Genomic DNA, 18,231 nt, shown 5'->3' on the forward strand with positions numbered 1-18,231 from the left:
AGCCTCCCGAGTAGCTACAGGCTACTACAAGTGTGCACCACCATGATAAGCTAGTTTTTGTGTTTTTAGTAGAGACGGGGTTTCACCATGTTAGCCAGGCTGGTCTTGAACTCCTGACCTCAGGTTATCCACCCGCCTCGGCCCCAAAAAGTGCTGGGATTACAGGCGTGAGCCACCACGTCCGGTCTAATGACATAGCTTCAACCATGAAGCAGTAAACTCATCATTTATTCTAGGAGGGATATTTTTGAAACACTGGTGCACTGGTCAATGGTAAAGATATGGAAACCTTGAGGATACCAAACAGGCTATTTATATACAGTGAAAGCTGTATTTAAACCACTGTCAATCCAATAGTCTCCAATGTGAAAGCAAATTAGAACTTATCAGAGCAAACAGAAGCATATGAAACATAGTAATAACAAATTTAACATGGACTTCTACCTCATGAGGATTCAATAATAATAACAGTCTGAGCAACGTTACTAGAGCAAAAATTTAGTCAACTCCAAATTTAATACTTTGGTGGCTATCTTAATGTGCTGAGAGAAACATAAACATGAGGATTTTAATAATTTCTGGATTTTAGTGTCTGTAAACATTCATGACAACCTTTGCTGCTTATTAATTTACACCCCCCAAAATAAAAATAAACATCAATAAGAACTATATAGTCACTCTTAGAACAAGGTCGCAAAAATACACATCTAAAAATTGATATGCATTAATATTACAATGCCCTTACTATAAGGAAAGTTCTCTACCAAGAGGAAGCAAAATTTCCAGAATCATCAAATTAAAAACTGTAAGGAAAAAAGCAACAAAATGGGGAGAGGTGGGCAGGAAAAGTCTAAAAACTTTCAGACAATGTTATTACTTAGACACAGATTCTGTTGCTTTCCAATTACAGGGTTAGTTATTCAGTTGTTAGGTACCTCTGTACACCTCCATTTCTCTCCCTCTTCTGTCACCCATCTGTATGTAAGTCTACAAGAGGCACTATTAACTCAGAAGAGGAGGCCTTTAAAAAATAGCACAAACATAGGACCAAAAGCAGTACCCAATATCTATAGTAAAATAATCAAAGAAAAGTATATTCTAACCCCCCAATAAATTCAAGGACTGAATTAGCTTGGACACAATAAAACTGCTTGCCCTACTTGTGTTTGAAATTTTCCTCAGGAGAATACATTGCATACATGATTTTGATTAAATAATTAAGACCATCTTCTTAAGATTAGACACAAACATTGTGTTAATGTGTTAGTCTGCAACAGACAGACAAAAATAATTAGCATTTATCTCTATATACCTGTAGCTCTCAAAATAAAATATGGACTGGGGGAAAGGAGATTTGAGAAGAGGAAGATAACAGAGGGAGCTCCAGGCCCTGCGGGATGTCTCTTATGGTGGGTGATGGAGCTCATGGATAGGGTGGTGTTTGCATAAACTGCAATGTGAAGGCTGCTACAGCGAATGCTCTATCATGCAGCCCTTCTTGTTAGTTCTTCCAACATTAAACTTTTTGTTTGCATTTCAGCAATATTTATAAAATAAATTAAAATAAATACAGTCTGGATCTTCTATTTGCACTACCTCGTCACTGAGTACTCCCATGCAATTTCAGGTGCCACGTTTACATTTATGTCCACTGTCAAATTCAGGAAGGAGTCCTAGATTTGATTACCACGCTGATGAGAAAGAACAAAACCCAATAAAAGAAGTCAACGAGGCCAGGTGCAATGGCTCACACCTATAATCCCAGCACCTGGGGAGGCCAAAGTGGGAGAATTGCTTGAGGTCAGGAGTTCAAGACCAACTTGGGCAACACAGTGAGATCCTGTCTCTACAAAAAATAAAAAAAAATGGACAACTGTGGTAGCACTTTCCTGTAGTCCTAGTGTAGGAGGCAGGACTTGACTGCAGAGGCAGGGCTTGGACACCAGACCAAACTGAGGACTGGCTAAAACAGGGCTGGGACAGAAGCAGTTTTCCGTCAAACACACTCACCAGCTGTCATGTCAGTTTACTACTGCCATGGCAACACCTAGGTGTTACCTACTGTTTCCGTGGTAATAACCTAATGTCCCAGTTACTACTCCTTTCCTAAAAATTTCTGTATAAACTTCCCCTTAATCTGCATGTAATTAAAAGTGAGTATAAATATGATTGCAAAACTCCCCTGGGCTGCTACTCTCTGCCCATAGAGTACCCCTGCTCTGCAGAAGCAGTCACAGAGCTGCGACACTGTTGCTTCAACAAAGCTGTTTTCTTCTAGCCCCAGCTTGCCCTTGAATTCTTTCCTGGGCAAAGACAAGGACCCTTATGGGCTAAGCCCCACTGTGGGGCTCACATGTCCTGCATCGGTCCCAGCTACTCAGGAGTCTTAGGTGGGAAGATTACTCGAGCCCAGGAGTTCAAGGCTGCAGTGAGCCGTGATTATACTACTGCACTCCAGCCTGGGCAACAGAGCAAGGCCCTGTCAGTCAGTCACTCAACAGCATTTTCTCATCAAAGGATGGCCAAATGACATCATAATGATGTTGAAATCAAGGTTTTCTTATGGTTGGAAGTGCTGTAAGACCTGAGTCATCACAGTACATAAAGGCAGCATAACCCAGGTCCAAATAAATAGACCCCATGCCACCCCGGGGCAGGTATAGGTTCATACAGCCTACAATTTAGACTCAGCAAGACTTCTTCATCTCTCACAATGATGTGCTTCTATCTGATGGATCTCTGTTACACATCTGGATGTGTATTGGTTTATGATTTCTTCTTGGATTTATGATTGCATGAAAATTATAAGGCATTTTTATGGAGTTTTCACACACACATACACACGCGTGCACAAAGTTTAGTAACATTGTACTAGAACCCACCACTTAAACGGAGGGATCTGAAATTTTTTTATTTAAATAAGGCACTACATTAGACACATGGAAAAACATGCGACCCACGTCACAGATGAGTAAGCTGAGGCTCAGAGAGATGACATGAAAAGTCCGTTTTCCAGCCAAGACGTCAGGCCCCTGAGCCAGTGCTCAATCACAAACCACAAATTATGAAATCAAATCTATTAAGTTCCATTCCTAGCTACCTGTGGATACAAATGTTGGTTTGTTTTTTAAAAGAGAAGAATTTTGTTGTTTTCCTAGTAGAATTATGCACTGAGAAATCATATCCTGATTTTAATTCATAGCACGATTTCATTTTGGGAAGAGGAAGAAACGTTACATTACCCATAAACATATAATTGTAAGAGACATCCAAATTTCAGAAATGTTAAAATAGGAAAAGGAAAAAAATCTATCATTAAATGGAGGAAGTACTACATATAAAATAGGAAAGCATGCCTGCAAGGAAACAGGACTAGATTCAGTGATTCCCAAACTCTGATCTCAGGGCCCTTTCACACTCTAAAAATTGACGACCTCAAAGAGTTTTTGTTTATGGGAGGGTAGAGCTAGTGATATTTACCATTTTAGGAGTGAAAATGAGAACAACTTTAAAATATGTATTAATTCACTTTAATAATAATAAAACCCATCACATGTTAACACAACTCAATTTTATGAAAATTGTATTTTATAAAACAAAGCACATTTAGTGGAAAGAGCAGCAATGTTTTACATTTTGCTTAATAGAAGACATCTGGATTCTCATATCTGCTTCTGCATTCTCAGCTGCCATATGAAAAAGTATATAAAGGAAAAACAGAACTTCACAAATATGTAGCTGGAAGAGGGAATAATATCTTAATGGCTTTTCCAGAAAATTTTAGATTTTCTTCTGTGATACCACACCATAACTCGACCAGTGGTGGTTTCTCAAAGGTCAGCTACAATGTGAATGTGAAGTTTTCTTTCTTTGTTACATTAAAATCTATTTGTCTCACATTTTGAATTTAAACTTCTACCCATGAGAAATTCCATAACATTAGTCATTTGGAAAATATTAGTTACTGAGTTATGCCAATCTTCCAAATGTTGATACATTTATTTCAGAAAATCACATGTTAATATCTCTGCCAATTTAATCAGAAATATCTTTATGTACTGGGAAGCAGTCATGCTCACAGGGGGACATAAGTTTTCCAAAACCTAATTTTACCTAGAAAGTTTGAATTTTATCTTTAGCAACAAATATTGCCCATTTTTTGCCTTATAGCGACAGGCTTGTGTCACTCATTTTTAATAAACTCTCTGCCAGACACTCAGGTCTGAATAACCAGTTTTTCTGTCCGTATTTCAAATGAAAACGCTGTTCCATGAGAAAACCTCACCATGTAAATCAAGCCTTCGCATAAAAGTATTTCTCAAGACAACCACTGAGAAGCTGGGCGCGGTGGCTCACGAATGTAACGCTAGCTACTGAAGGAGGCTGAAGCAGAAGGATCACTTGAGCCCAGGAGTTCAAGGCCAAGCTGGGCAACACAGTGAGACCTTACCTCAACAAAAATTAAATTAAATTAAAATTTAAAAAGGAACCACTGAGCGTCCATATGTTGGAGAAGTGTTTTATGCCGACATCATCACACAAAATGTTAAATTGTATATTAAAGAGTCAGGTTTTAAGTAATTAATTTTGTTTCTTCATCAAAAACAGTGGGTGAAAATGGCTTTTAAAAACACTGTGAGTGTGTGGGGTAAAGAATACATTTGGTGCCACCGTCTTGATTTGTGCCAAGTGATCTCTACATTTTTGCCCCTCAGGGCCTGGGCACCACTGATGTAGATGTCAACTCAGTGAACAACACAAAATCGGGTTTCATAATACTCTGAAAACAGTACTGCACTTATGGCCTTCCTGAAATGATCTTAGTGATCCCTTAGGGCCCAGAGACCACATGCTAAGAACCACTGGCCTAGACCTGTGATACTGGCATATCAGTCACCTCTCTGGGCCTCCATCCCTAATTTATAAATTCAGAGGCTGCATTGCTGGGTTTAGAAGCTCCCTTTAATACCAAAAAGATGCGAGTACACATATGTTCATATACCCCCAACCGGTGATCATCCACCAAACCTCATCCTGACAGAATAACAATTTATGAAAAATGTACTAGAAAAAAACATAAAAGCACTGCAAAGCAGTCTCAGCAGCCATGCTCAGGGTAACTCCCAACAGGTCAAAGTACGACAAGCAACACAGAGTTCTAGAGAATGGTGCAGTAGTAGTCACAAATGGCATGAGATCTTTTCATGAGTTTCACCTTATTTTAAGGAAAGACATTCGTATAAATATGTGGCCTTATCAACAAAATGAATCATGAAACACAACTGCCTGATTCATCTAAAAGTTCACCTAAAAGGTTCCCCACCTCTAACTGTCCTGACTAATATAACATTGCATAAAGAAGGTAATTTTGCTTTGGCCTCGGATGAATAAAACATGATCTTCTCACCTATGATTTGCTACGTTGCTGGGGCCCATGGCCTATTTCAGCATTATTAATAATCTGATGTAATTTGTGTTCATTACAGTAATTAGAAATAATAGGAGCTTCTCATTTAAGGTAATTTGGTCACATTATGGCCACTCCTTATCTCAAATTTTAGCAAAACTGATGCATTTTAAAATATGATAAAACTTTCTAATCCCATAATCTTCTGATTTATTTAATATATAGATTTTCAAAGTATATCCTCTGAAATATTAAAAAGAAAATTCAAAGACAAGGATCTTCAATAATTAAGCTGCTGCATGAAGCACAGAGCGACTGGTGCGATGTCACTGGGTCCAGAATGAGGGTGGAGACTGTTTGATGTGTACACTGCTTTGAAGAGAGGATAAAACAGCAATAAACCTTCATCACAAGATCTGAAATTCTCTATGGCACTAATGCACTGTAAATATTGATGTCTCTCTCTAGGTAAGGTGCCTTTTAAATAAGTGGAAGAAATGGTGATCTAATTATGAATTAGAGCAAATACCAAAGGGCAGACATATACATTTTTAACTGTTAATTATCCCACCCTTTCTTCTCATCAACTTGCCCAATGTCTCTCTTCCTTCATTCTTCAAGTCGTTTTTCAACTATTTAACCACTTAAGGCAATGAATAAAACTCTGCCAAGAAGACAGGCATAAATCAACAAGGTATTTAATCGAATCTAAATATAATATGCAGTTACATGTGTGCTTTTAGAACTTATGATACAAACAGCAAAATTACTCTTCATGCAAAATGAAAACTGTCTCTCTCCCATCTTCAGGGCAATTATACATTTCCTAAAGAGACATCTAACCATGGGAAGAACCAAGTTATTATCACATGCTGTGGGGATACAAACCTGTCATCACGATTGCAAAACCAACCTTCAGATATGTGTTACTCCTTTTCATAAAGGTATTTATCCATATTTCACTTATTTCCTAGAATCTTTGGAAGAAATTTGTGGAAGGCAGGGCAAGAAATAAGCTTTGAAAAGCAACAAATGACTCAGAGAGAAGGATATAAAAATGAATCTTATCACCTTGTTATTAAATTTTTTTTCTATATAAGCAATAAATACAGGATACTATGGTTGGAAGATGCTTAGTGATAAACTGAAATATTACATTTTACAGATAAGTGCAATGAGCACCACAAACATAGTTTAAGGGCTAGGTCAATCACTATACTCCAAGAAGACCCAGCTGCATTGGGAGTACTTGGTAATTGACTCTGTGCAATTCAGATCTGATCACATTGCTATCCAGACAAAAATAAAACATATCAAAAGTACAAGATGCCTATATGTTGCACTTGAAACAACAGGTGATTTAATGGTAAGTTTAAGATACATTTCTGTGGATAACAGGATGTTTTCAATGGTTGCACTGAATCCAACACACATAAGGAGGGAAAATAAAGTCAAGGGGAAAAAAATATATGGAATTTTCTTTCGAGACGGAGTTTCACTCTAGTTGCCCAGGCTGGAGTGTAATGGTGCGATCTCGGCTCACTGCAACCTCCGCCTCCCAGGTTTAAGTAATTATCCTGCCTCAGCCTCCCGAGTAGCTGGGATTACAGGCATGTGCCACCACGCCCAGCTAATTTTGTATATTTAGTAGAGACAGGTTTTCTCCATGTTGGTCAGGCTGGTCTCAAACTCCCGACCTCAGGTGATCCACCCACCTGGGCCTCCCAAAGTGCTGGGATTACAGGCGTGAATATATGCAATTTTCTAATGACATATTAATGTTTCCATCCAAAAGCCAAGCATTTTTCTGAGGCATATTAAATCTATACCATTACAATTCTCACTCTGAAACTGACAATATAACCACTCTGATCAAAAATCTTCTAAACACTCACCGGAGTACAAGAGAAAATCTGAATAAGATTGTATACATTTTATATAAAGGCTGTATATTAATGTTATATAAATGTTAATATTGTGGTTGCGACAGAACAGGAACTTTTCTCAAAATCTTATCATTGAAATGAATCTCTCTGTATCATTTCTTATACCTGCATGAGATTCTATGATTAGCTCAAATTTAATTTTTTTTTTTTTTTTTTTTTTTGAGACAGAGTCTCGCCCTGTCGCCCAGGCTGGAGTGCAGTGGCACAATCTTGGCTCACTGCAAGCTCCACCTCCCGGGTTCACGCCATTCTGCTGCCTCAGCCTCTCGAGTAGCTGGGACTACAGGCGCCTGCCACCACGCCCGGCTAATTTTTTGTATTTTTAGTAGAGACGGGGTTTCACTGTGTTAGCCAGGATGGTCTCTATCTCCTGACCTCATGATCCGCCCACCTCGGCCTCCCAAAGTCCTGGGATTACAGGCGTGAGCCACGGTGCCCAGCCTTTAAATTTTTTTTAAAGCACAAAGAGTTAAACAAAATCCCAGTTGCAAATTCTCAATGTCAAGGCCTGCCGCAATCGAGACTTAGGGTACCTTCCTAACATTATTTCCGATAATATTCTTCTTATCACCCAATGTTTAGCCCCTACAACCACTGCCGGTGCCCTGTAGCCTGTCCACACAGACAGCTCCCTGAACATGCACCACAGTAGACAACTGCATGGCACACTAGTGCTGCAACTTCCATTATCAGGAACCTTTGCCCTCCTCTCCACCCACTTCAGTGTGTCCTGTACTCTACAAGTCCTCCTCAAATGACAGCACCTCCTCCAACCCATCAGATCTAGTATTTGTGTCCTGGCACCAAGTGTTTTGCGGACTCAGAGAGGGGTCTTTGAGGACAGTTTAGCAGAAAGACTGTTTCTAATATATGGCAGGATTAAGGAATGACAACAAAGGGTATAGTGCCCTCTGCTCACATGAGGCAAGGGGAGCTGTGACATTCCCCAGAGGGCCACAGCTACACAAAAGCCACAGCCAGGAAGGCTGAATAAGCCTGCCTTTTCCATCTTTCCACTTCTGTCAATGCCCTGCTGCTGCAGTCCTTGCAGGCACAAGGCAGACGGCATAGAGCCTGGACAGTCAGTGTGAGGGGCTGGCCTCTTGGCATATGGAGCAGAGCACAGATACGTGTGGAGGATCAAAGGAAACAATCCAGCTCAGACGTACTAGTAAAATTCCTCTGCCTCTTTCTCCTACTGCACCTTGCTTCTCCTTTTTTGTTTTTTTAGAGACAAGGTCTTGCTCTGTCACCCAGGCTGGAGTGCAGTGCAAGATCACAGCTCACTGCAGCCTGGAACTCCTGGGCTTAGTGCTCCTCCAGCCTCAGCTGCACCAGTAACTGAGACTATAGGTGGACACCACTACTCCCGGTTAATTAATTTTTTATTTTTTGTAAAAACAGGATTTCACAGTGTGGCCCAGGCTGGTCACAAACTCCTGGCCTCAAAGTGAAACTCCCATCTCAGCCTCCTAAAGCCTTGAGATTACCAGCATGAACCACCTCGCCCAACCTGTTTCTACTTTTAATAGCATCGGCCAGTTATTCAACTAGAGGACAAGTATTGACTCTATTCATTTTTACAACTCATCCACTCTAGACACACACCCCAACAAAGTAGGAACAAAATGTTTTAAAGTTGGCTAAGATATATCAGTCAGGAACAAAAATACTTCCCAATTCGTTTTTTAAATAGATGTATTCCAATATTTTATTTTTATTTTAAACTTTTATTTTAGCTACAGGGGTACATCTGCAGGTTTTTCTTTCTTTTTTTGAGACGGAGTCTTGCTCTGTCACCAGCCTGGAGTGCAGTGGCGTGATCTCGGCTCACTGCAACCTCCGCTTCCCAGGTTCAAGCTCTTCTCCTGCCTCATCCTCCCAAGTAGCTGGGATTACAGGTGCCTGCCACCACACCTGGATAATTTTTGTAATTTTAATAGAGATGGGGTTTCACCATGTTGACCAGGCTTTTCTCAAACTCCTGACCTCAGATGATCCACCCACCTCAGCCTCCCAAAGTGCTGGGGTTACAGGTGTGAGCCACCACGCCCAGCCCCTGCAGGTTTCTAATACAGGTAAATTTTGTGCCACAGGTTTGGTGTACAGAATATATCACCAACCAAGTAATAAGCATAGTATCCAACAGTTGTTTTATTTATTTATTTATTTATTTTTATCATCACCCTCCTCCCTTTCCCTCTCCCTCTCTCCACCCTCATGTAGGCCCCAGTGTGTGTTCAGGGACTCCTTTCCTTTCATCCCCAGGGTAGAACAGAGTGGTTAAGGGGCATAAGAAATGGACATCAGAGGTGAAAAGCCTTTGACTTCTCTCTTCCTGCCTCTCAGGCGAGAGTGAAGGACCTGGCCTGAGGCAATGATGTAAATGACCAGCTACTTATCAAAACAGGCATTGGCTACTGAATCCTTTGCATAAAAACGTGGTATCCCCAGGTCCTTTGCTAAGCCAGTACAGTTCAGGGGAAAAGTTAGTTGAGCCCCTGCCAGACACATCAGGGAGAGATCTGGCCACCCAGAGAGCAAACGGAAAGCAGCAGTTCACAACAATGACTTTTCCTCTTTTATATATATTTTGGTGTCCCTATTTTGCTATGGTAGAGATACCATCTGGCTACTTCAACCAATACATATTTGATTAGCATCTAACTAGACATCATTATCCTAGCGATTTTCAAAACTAATAAATATGGGGCCAAGATGTTGAGAGTCATTTACTGTAGAAAAGTAGAAAAAAAAAAATCACTGTAAAGTGAATCCCATTCTGACCATTCATTTATTTATTTGAGACAGGGTCTTGCTCTGTCTCCTAAATGGGAGTAGAGTGGTACAATCATAGCTCACTGCAGCCTTAAGTCCTGGGCTCAAGCGATCCACCCGCCACAGCCTCCTATGTAGCTGGGACCACAGGTGCCCCCCACCATGCTCAGCTACAGGCACACACCACTGTGCCCTGCTAATTTTTCTTATCTTTTTTTTTTGAAACAGCATCTTACTCTGCGTCCCAGAGTGGACTGCAGTGGCACCATCATTGCTTACTGCATCCTTGAGCTCCTGAGCTCAGGGAATCCTCCTGCCTCGGCCTCCCATGTAGCTGGACCCACAGGTGCCCCCCACCACGCCCAGCTAATTTTTTTATGTTCTGTAGAGACAGGGTCTCACTTTGTTGTCTAAGCTGGTCTTGAACTCCTGGCCTCAAGTGATCCTCCCGCCTCAGACTACCAAAGTGCTGGTACAGGCATGAGTCATCATGCCCGACCTGGCTAATGTTTCTATTTTTTAAATTAATGGGTCTCGCTACATTACCAAGGCTGGTCTCAAACTCCTGGCCTCAAGCAGTCCTGCTGTCTTAGTCTCCCAAAGCGCTGGGATTACAGGTGTGAGCCCCTGCCCCAGGCCTCTGACCATTCAAAAAGGAACAAATCCTCTAACAGATTGCTACTCCCCAGCGATTGGCTCAGTACAGGTAAAAGGCAAATGTTAGTAAATGTCCAACAGGGACAGTTAGAAGAGTACTAAATACGATGAGAAGCCCAGATGAAAATAACTAAAGGTATTTACACACCTGGTACCAGAGACTTTCACTGAGAGAATATTATGGAATTATTTTTCTAGATTCTTTTTGTACTTTCAGAAACATACCTTAATGAGCAATGAGGAGATTGAAGCTGAGACCAGGGGAATATAAGATGGAAAGAAACTGAGAGAAGAAAAAAGAAGCAAGTTAGAGGGAGGATAGAGGGGCATGTGAACAGGTAAGAGTGAGCTATTTTCCTTAAAATTAAAAAAAAAAAAATGCAAGGTGCAGTGGCTCACGCCTGTAATCCCAGCACTTTGGGAGGCCAAGGCGGGCAGATCACCTGAGGTCGGGAGTTCAAGACCATCCTGACCAACATGGAGAAACCCTGTCTCTACTAAAAATACAAAAAAAAAAAATTAGCCAGGTGTGGTGGTGCATGCCTGTAATCCCAGCTATTCAGGAGGCTGAGGCAGGAGAATAGCTTGAATCTGGGAGGCAGAGGTTTCGGTGAGCCAAGATCGCGCCATTGCACCCCAGCCTGGGCAAGAAGAGCGAAACTCCATCTCAGAAAACAAACAAACAGAAATGTGTTTCTCTTGCAGATGATAAACAAAAATGAACAAAACATGAGAAAGAAAAAAGACACTTTGGGAGGCTGAGGCAGGTGGATCACTTGAGCCCAGGAGTTTGAGACCTGCCTAGGCAACATAGTGAGACCTCGTCTCTACAAAAAATACAAACATTAGCTAGGCACAGTGGCAGGCATCTGTGGTCCCAGCTACTCTGGAAGATGAGGCAGGATAATTGCTTGAGCCTGGGAGGTCATGGCTGCAGTGAGCCCATTTTATGCCACTGCACTCAAGCCTGGACGACAGAGTGAGACTCTGTCACCAAAAAAAAAAAGAGAGAGAAAAAAAAAACAGAAAAAAGGGGGGAAGCTTATGTTATTGTTATTTATAATATTGTTTTTCCTCATATATGTGCTGAGCAGGAGATGTGCTACCTTTCTATTTCCATATGGCCAACAGCCCCAGCTAGAATGTAAGACCCACAAGGGGATTGAATGTATCTTTCTTCCTCACTGTCTCACCCTCAGTGCCCAAAACAGTGCCTGGAAAACTAAATACAGTTGATTCTAGTTTTGCACAATAGTTATGTTATATAAAGTAACTGTAAACACTGAATTAGCAAATACTCAACCACTGCTCCTAGGAGAACTACAAGGTTAGGTGGAGCCTCTGACCACAACCCTATTGTTCACCATTCAATACAGAGCCTTGCCTTAGGTGTGATCTGTATAAAGACATCTTAATTAATATATATTGCTGATTAAACTCACGGCCAACAGGACTATAACTCATACCTGAACAAAGCTTACCTAATACATATATTTTCTCCAGAAGGTGTATCACAGACTAACTGTGCTTAAGAATGCTAGACAGCATGTTGGTATTATGCTTGGGTGCCATTTTAACAGCAAAATCACCAGCAAAAAGCACGAAAAAGATGGCACCAAATAGTCCATGAAAAGGACACTTTTTTAAAATATGAAAACCAGAGCAAGAAGGCAGTTTCCCATTCTTCAGCCTCAACTGGAAACATATTAGTCAAGTGACTCAAACTGTTTGCCATCCAACACATGTTCATGAATGAGCACAAAGGTGCCCCAAGTATTAATTTAGGAGCTACAAATAAATTTTAGCAAACAGCTAAAATCACAAATATGGACTTCACAAAGCATGAGAATTTTAGGTAAATATTTGCTAAATGAACGACTCTCATAAATCTTTAAAGGAACTATACCACTCCCTCTGTCAGATTCCATTCCAGATACTGCTCTTGTGCTTATTTTCCTCATAGGCAATCTTTTGACAGGAGTGTGCTGTTTCATTGCTCCTCTCCAGTACTCCACTAACATAGTTTTTGTTGTTGTTGTTTGTTGTTGTTGTTGTTTTGCCAAGAGTGTCATAAATGTCTTTCCCTTTATCAACCCATATTTTTGAGCCCCATGTCCCTAGGATCTCATAGTATACAACATAGACCTGGTCTCTGCCCTCGTGAAGTTTTCAGTGCCCTGGAGAAGGTAGACATGATCCAGCACTTCAGCGTGATCCTGCTGCTTCATAAGTACACAGCACTACAGGAACATCTAAGAGAGGCACTGTCTTTAAGAGCTTTAGCAAAGACTTCAAGTGAAAAATAACTGCTAAATTTTACCTATGAACCTTTTGCATTCTCCTGCAGGCCACCTCTTGTGGAAAGCCTCTGACCACTCCTCCACAAGCTCCTTTCGTGGCTGCCAGATCGTGTCATTGTGTTTGCCACGCTGCCCTCCTAGGTTTTAGGACCTTCCTCCTCACTGGCAACCCACTCCTAGACAACCCCACCTTTCACTGTCATATCCACAGAGGCCAGGCCCTTAAAAGTATCTGAGACAAGTCTCAATCAATTTAGAAGTTTAGGCCGGGCACAGTGGCACACATCTGTAATCCCAACACTTTGGGAGGCCAAGGCAGGCGGATCACCTTAGGTCAGGAGTTCGAAACCAGTGTGACCAACATGGTGCAACCCCATCTCTACTAGAAATACAAAAATTAGCCGGGCGTGGTGGTGCCCACCTGTAACCCCAGCTACTCGGGAGGCTGAGGCACAAGAATCCCTTGAACCTGGGAGGCAGAGGCGGCAGTGAGCCAAGATCATGCCACTGCACTCCAGCCTGGGAGACAGAGCAAGACTCTGTCTCAAAAAAAAAAAAAGTTTATTTTTGCCAAGGTTAAAGATATGCCCCCAACACAGCCTCAGGAGATCCTGAGAACGATTGCCCAAGGTGATTTGTTACAGCTTGATTTTATACATTTTAGGGGACAGAAGTTATAAGCAGACATCAATCAATACATGTAAGGTGTACACTGGTTTAGTTTGGAAAGGTAGGACAATGAAGCAAGGGATTCCGGGTCATAGATTCAGAGCTTTTTGACTGTCAATTGGTTGAAAGAGTTAAGTTATTATCTAAAGATCTGGAATAAGCAGAAAGGAGTATCTGGGTTAATATAAGGGGTTGTGGAGCCCACGGTTCTTACTATGCAGATGAAACCTCCAGGTAGCAGGCTTCAGGGAGAATAGATGGTAAATGATTTTTAATCAGACTTAAAAAGGTGTCAGACTCCTTGCGAGAGAGATTTGCGGGGCCATTTCAAAATACATCAAAGAAATATATTTTGGGGTAAAATACTTTGATTTCTTTAAGGTCCAGCTACCTGTCATTTTGTTATATATTTTATTGCTACAAAGAGACTATAATGTGGCTGTTTAAACGTTTTGGGTTTTTTTTTTTTTTTTTTTTGAGACAGGGTTTTACTTTGTCACCCAGGCTGGAGAGCAGTGTCACGATCATAGATCACTGCATCCTTGAACTCCCAGGCTCACACGATCCTCCTGCCTCAGCTTACCAAGCAGCTGGGACTACAGGTGCCTGCCATGATGAGTGGCTAATTTTCTTATTTTTGCAGATACAGTGTCATGTTGCCCAGGCTGGTCTCAAAATCCTGGGCTCAAGTGATCCTCCTGCCATGACCTCCCAAAGTGTTGGGATTAGAGGCATGAGCCAGCCTGTTTTAATGTTAATGCTGGTCAGTAATACCTGAATTCCAAAGGGAGGAGGGTATAAAAAGGTACATCCAATCCCCCTTTCCCATCATGGCCTGAACTAGTTTTCAGGTTTACATTGGTATGTTCTTGGCCAAGAATGGGTCCATTCAGTTGGTTAGGGGTCTTAAAATTTTATTTTTTGTTTACAGTCTGTTTTGGTTTTGTTTCAGGGCAATGGTGGTGGTGCCTGGCCAGATGAATGGGGCAGAAGGAAGAGAATACATGAGCAGAGAAAACTGCAGGTGCAAAAGCCAGACACTGAAATTCAAGAGAATTAAAGAAACTACAAGAAATTCGGTATGGCTGTACCAGACGTGACTGGAAACAATGTGATTAGAAGGTGACAAAGCAAGCAAGGTAGCTCTGGATGAGGCAACTCAGTGTCTTCTAAGTCAGAGACTGTCAAAGGCTGATGTGCACAGAAACCACCTAGGAATCTTGTTAAAGAGCTTCAGTAGGTCTGGAATGGGTAGGATCTGAAATTCTGCATTTCAATGTCCTGGTGACATCAGTGCTGCTGGTCTCAGTGACCATTACCCTTTTGTGACTCTGAGCAGCAGGGCTATGTCATACTATATACATATAATTGCTATATATAAAATAAATATATTACCTATGTACACATATATAATTCAGCTGTGATTTTTAAAAATGTGAACTTCATACTGGCAGTCACGGATCCTCATCATTTCTCAGCTTGATTTATTCTATCTCTCCAGGCTTGGCCGTCTCCAAGTCATCCTCTACAAAGCACTCATGATACCTTTTGTAAACCACAAATCAGACGTCGTAACTCAGAATTTTCGGTCTGTTTGGGGCACAAGACCATTTTTGTACCCTCTGTGAGCTGAACAATGTCTCTGCACCCTTACACTCAACTGGAACACCCTGCAACTACAGAAGGCCAACGAGGCTTCCCAGTTCTCTCTTCTGGGCCTCTTCTCACTCACTCTCTTCTCTAAGGTCGGCCGGGCAGGCATTGCCATCTCTGAGAAGTTTAAAAGGTTTCTACAGCCTAAGTGAAATCATGCTTGACTTCACTTAGATCTGGTACTTTCTCATCTGTCTGCCTCATTAAATTTTGTGATTCTACCCCCAGTTTTTAATCCAGCAAAGGACACTGAGAAAATGTTTGTTAAAGTGTTACTGTATAAATAAATTAAGAAAATGAATGATTTCCATCTTGAGATACAGGACTTCCATCTATCTCTGTCCTTTTCACATTGATTGTCTCAAGTATTGAAAGGGCAATCTCTGTAGCAAAGAAACAATTACAGATGTTAGAAGGCCCCAGAGAACAAAAAAAAGGGTTTTCTACCAGGAAAAGGACAAAGAATTGCCGCTTCAAATACTGGTGATAAACTCCCTGGCTAGAAATCCCATCCAGGTTTTACTTTTTTTTTTTTTTTAAACTATTAATTTTGCACTATGGTCCTTCATGCAGTGCTGACTCCCCTATGAGAATATCTGAGTGGGAGTCAATCTAAATTAATTCTTCACATATAATTTTATAGGTATATCTGCATCAAATTCCTCATATCATATCACTTCCATTTTACCAATTTAGTTCAACAATCATGTAATTAAATTTTAAAATTATAACTTCATCTAACAAGTAATTTGTCTTTCAAAAATTGACATTGACTATTGATTGCATTCCAGATATTCTCTAAATGCTCAATGCCCTCTCCTTTGACATTTGTCTTATATTATTATATTAAGGATTCAAATACAGCAGTAACTGTCAAGCATTATTTCCCCCATTTCTTTATCATTATAACCTTTACTCCACAATACTATATAAAAGCGTAATCTTTTTCTCTTACCTGGGGACTAGCAATTTGCCAATTTCATTTGCCAGTTTTCTGTCACCTCAGGATGTGCGTTTGAAGCTCCTGCACTTTACAAGATTTTATAATTATCCCAGTGTATGTTGACCATCAACAATTACTTCACAGCAGCAAGCCTCTCTACAACTATGAGGTGTTAAACTTCCACTGTAATCTCCATACTTCATTTTTATCAGAGCTGGGATTTTCATCTTGCACATGAATTTTTTATTTTCATTTTATTTATTTATTTTTTGAGACAGAGTCTCACTCTGTCACCCAGGCTGGAGTGCAGTGATGCAATCTGGGCTCACTGCAGCCTCAACTTCCCAGGCCGAAGGGATCCTCCCACCCCTGCCTCCTGAGCAGCTGGGACCACAGGCACTGGGATGCACATGAATCTTCATGGTACTAAAACCCTTTTTTTTTTGCCCCCGACATCTAAATCTCTTTTACTGGGGGAAGTGGGCCTCTCACGGACACGCAGAGTGCCCTCTGTGCACGGCTTGCTCGTGAGCACTGCTTCCTGTGTCCTGGGGCTTCCTAACCATGGGATGTGCAGGGCCTCAAGGCCGTCGTCCGCCTGGAAGCCCAGCACCGCTGTGGCCGGGGCTGTGGCCGTGCACTTCGGCTGGTGAAGCTACACTCTCCCAGCGTCTTGCCAACATCCAAGAGCTGGTCATCCCTGTACAGCTGCTGAGGATGCCCTCGACGATGCACTTCAACTCAAACACCATGCTAGACACCCTGGCATCTGTGAAGATGGTGATGCAGTGGCGCTTGATCATGAGAAACACCCTATCTCTGTGGCCACCTCTCCCCTTCAGCACACATGCGCGGCCATGTTGCGCCGGGTTCCCAGCAGCCAGCACCCACAGCCCAGCATGCCATGCGCATGGCCCCGCCGCTTGCCCGCCCCACTAAAAGCTTTCTAAGGAGGTTTAAAAAGTTTTTCTTTCAAAGACAAATATATACAGCTGGGCGCAATGGTTCAAGCCTGTAATCTCAGAACTTTGGGAGGCTGAAGTGGGAAGATCATGTGATGTCAGGAGTTCTAGACCAGCCTGGCCAAGATGGTGAAACCCTGTCTCTACTAAAAATACAAAAATTAGTTGGGCGTGGTGGCGCATGCCTGTAGTCTCAGCTACTAGGGAGGCTGAGGCAGGAGGCAGAAGAATCGTTTGAACTGGAAGGCCAATAATCCCTCCAGGATGTTCCATTCTGGTGAGGACAGGACAAAGCATACACATGTGAACACAGACTACGCCACGAAGAGATCAGTGCTAGGAACAAAAACGAAGTAAAGGATCGGATGCTGCCGGAAGTTGAAAAGCTTTATTTTCTACAGGGGGAGTATGACGGAAGCACTTTAAAAACATTCAAATGGCTCATTATCCACTTCTCTGTCTTAACTGTTCCAGTTTCAAATTAATTCCTTACCACACAACCCTGTACACACTGGCGATTAATAAAGCCATTTGGCACCAACTGGTTGCTCCAAGGCGGCAATAAGACTTCATGGCTCTGAAACATATGGCTGCGTGTCTGTTTATATTACCTTCAAAGTGCAGAGATCTTTCATAGCTAATCTAAACCATTCATTCTCCTCCTTAAGGAAAGAGTAATGTAAAAGTAAACATGCCTTGATCATTTATAATAAGCCAATTAAGTCTGTAATCACTAACATTTGTTGAGCATTTACTATGGGTTATGTATATGCTAAGAACCTTAATGTCATGACTGATCAAATCCTCAGAATAAGGCTATAAAATAGGTTCTATTATTATTCCCATTTTATAGGTATTCCTATTTTACAGGTATGAAGACTTGGTGTTACAGAGATAAGATATCCTGGCAAAAGTT

At 41.5% G+C, this 18,231-nt stretch overlaps 1 protein-coding gene and 1 pseudogene across 34 annotated transcripts in view; both read right to left on the reverse strand.

The window, feature by feature from the left end:
• The window catches only part of PARD3 (par-3 family cell polarity regulator), a 707,905-nt gene that overhangs the window by 362,910 nt on the left and 326,764 nt on the right, over positions 1 to 18,231 (reverse strand). The window lies entirely within an intron of this gene.
• LOC117974750 (elongin-B-like) lies at positions 9,114 to 17,901 on the reverse strand (annotated as a pseudogene).

Source organism: Pan paniscus, chromosome 8 (genome assembly GCF_029289425.2).
Source record: "Pan paniscus chromosome 8, NHGRI_mPanPan1-v2.0_pri, whole genome shotgun sequence".
NCBI lineage: Eukaryota > Metazoa > Chordata > Mammalia > Primates > Hominidae > Pan > Pan paniscus.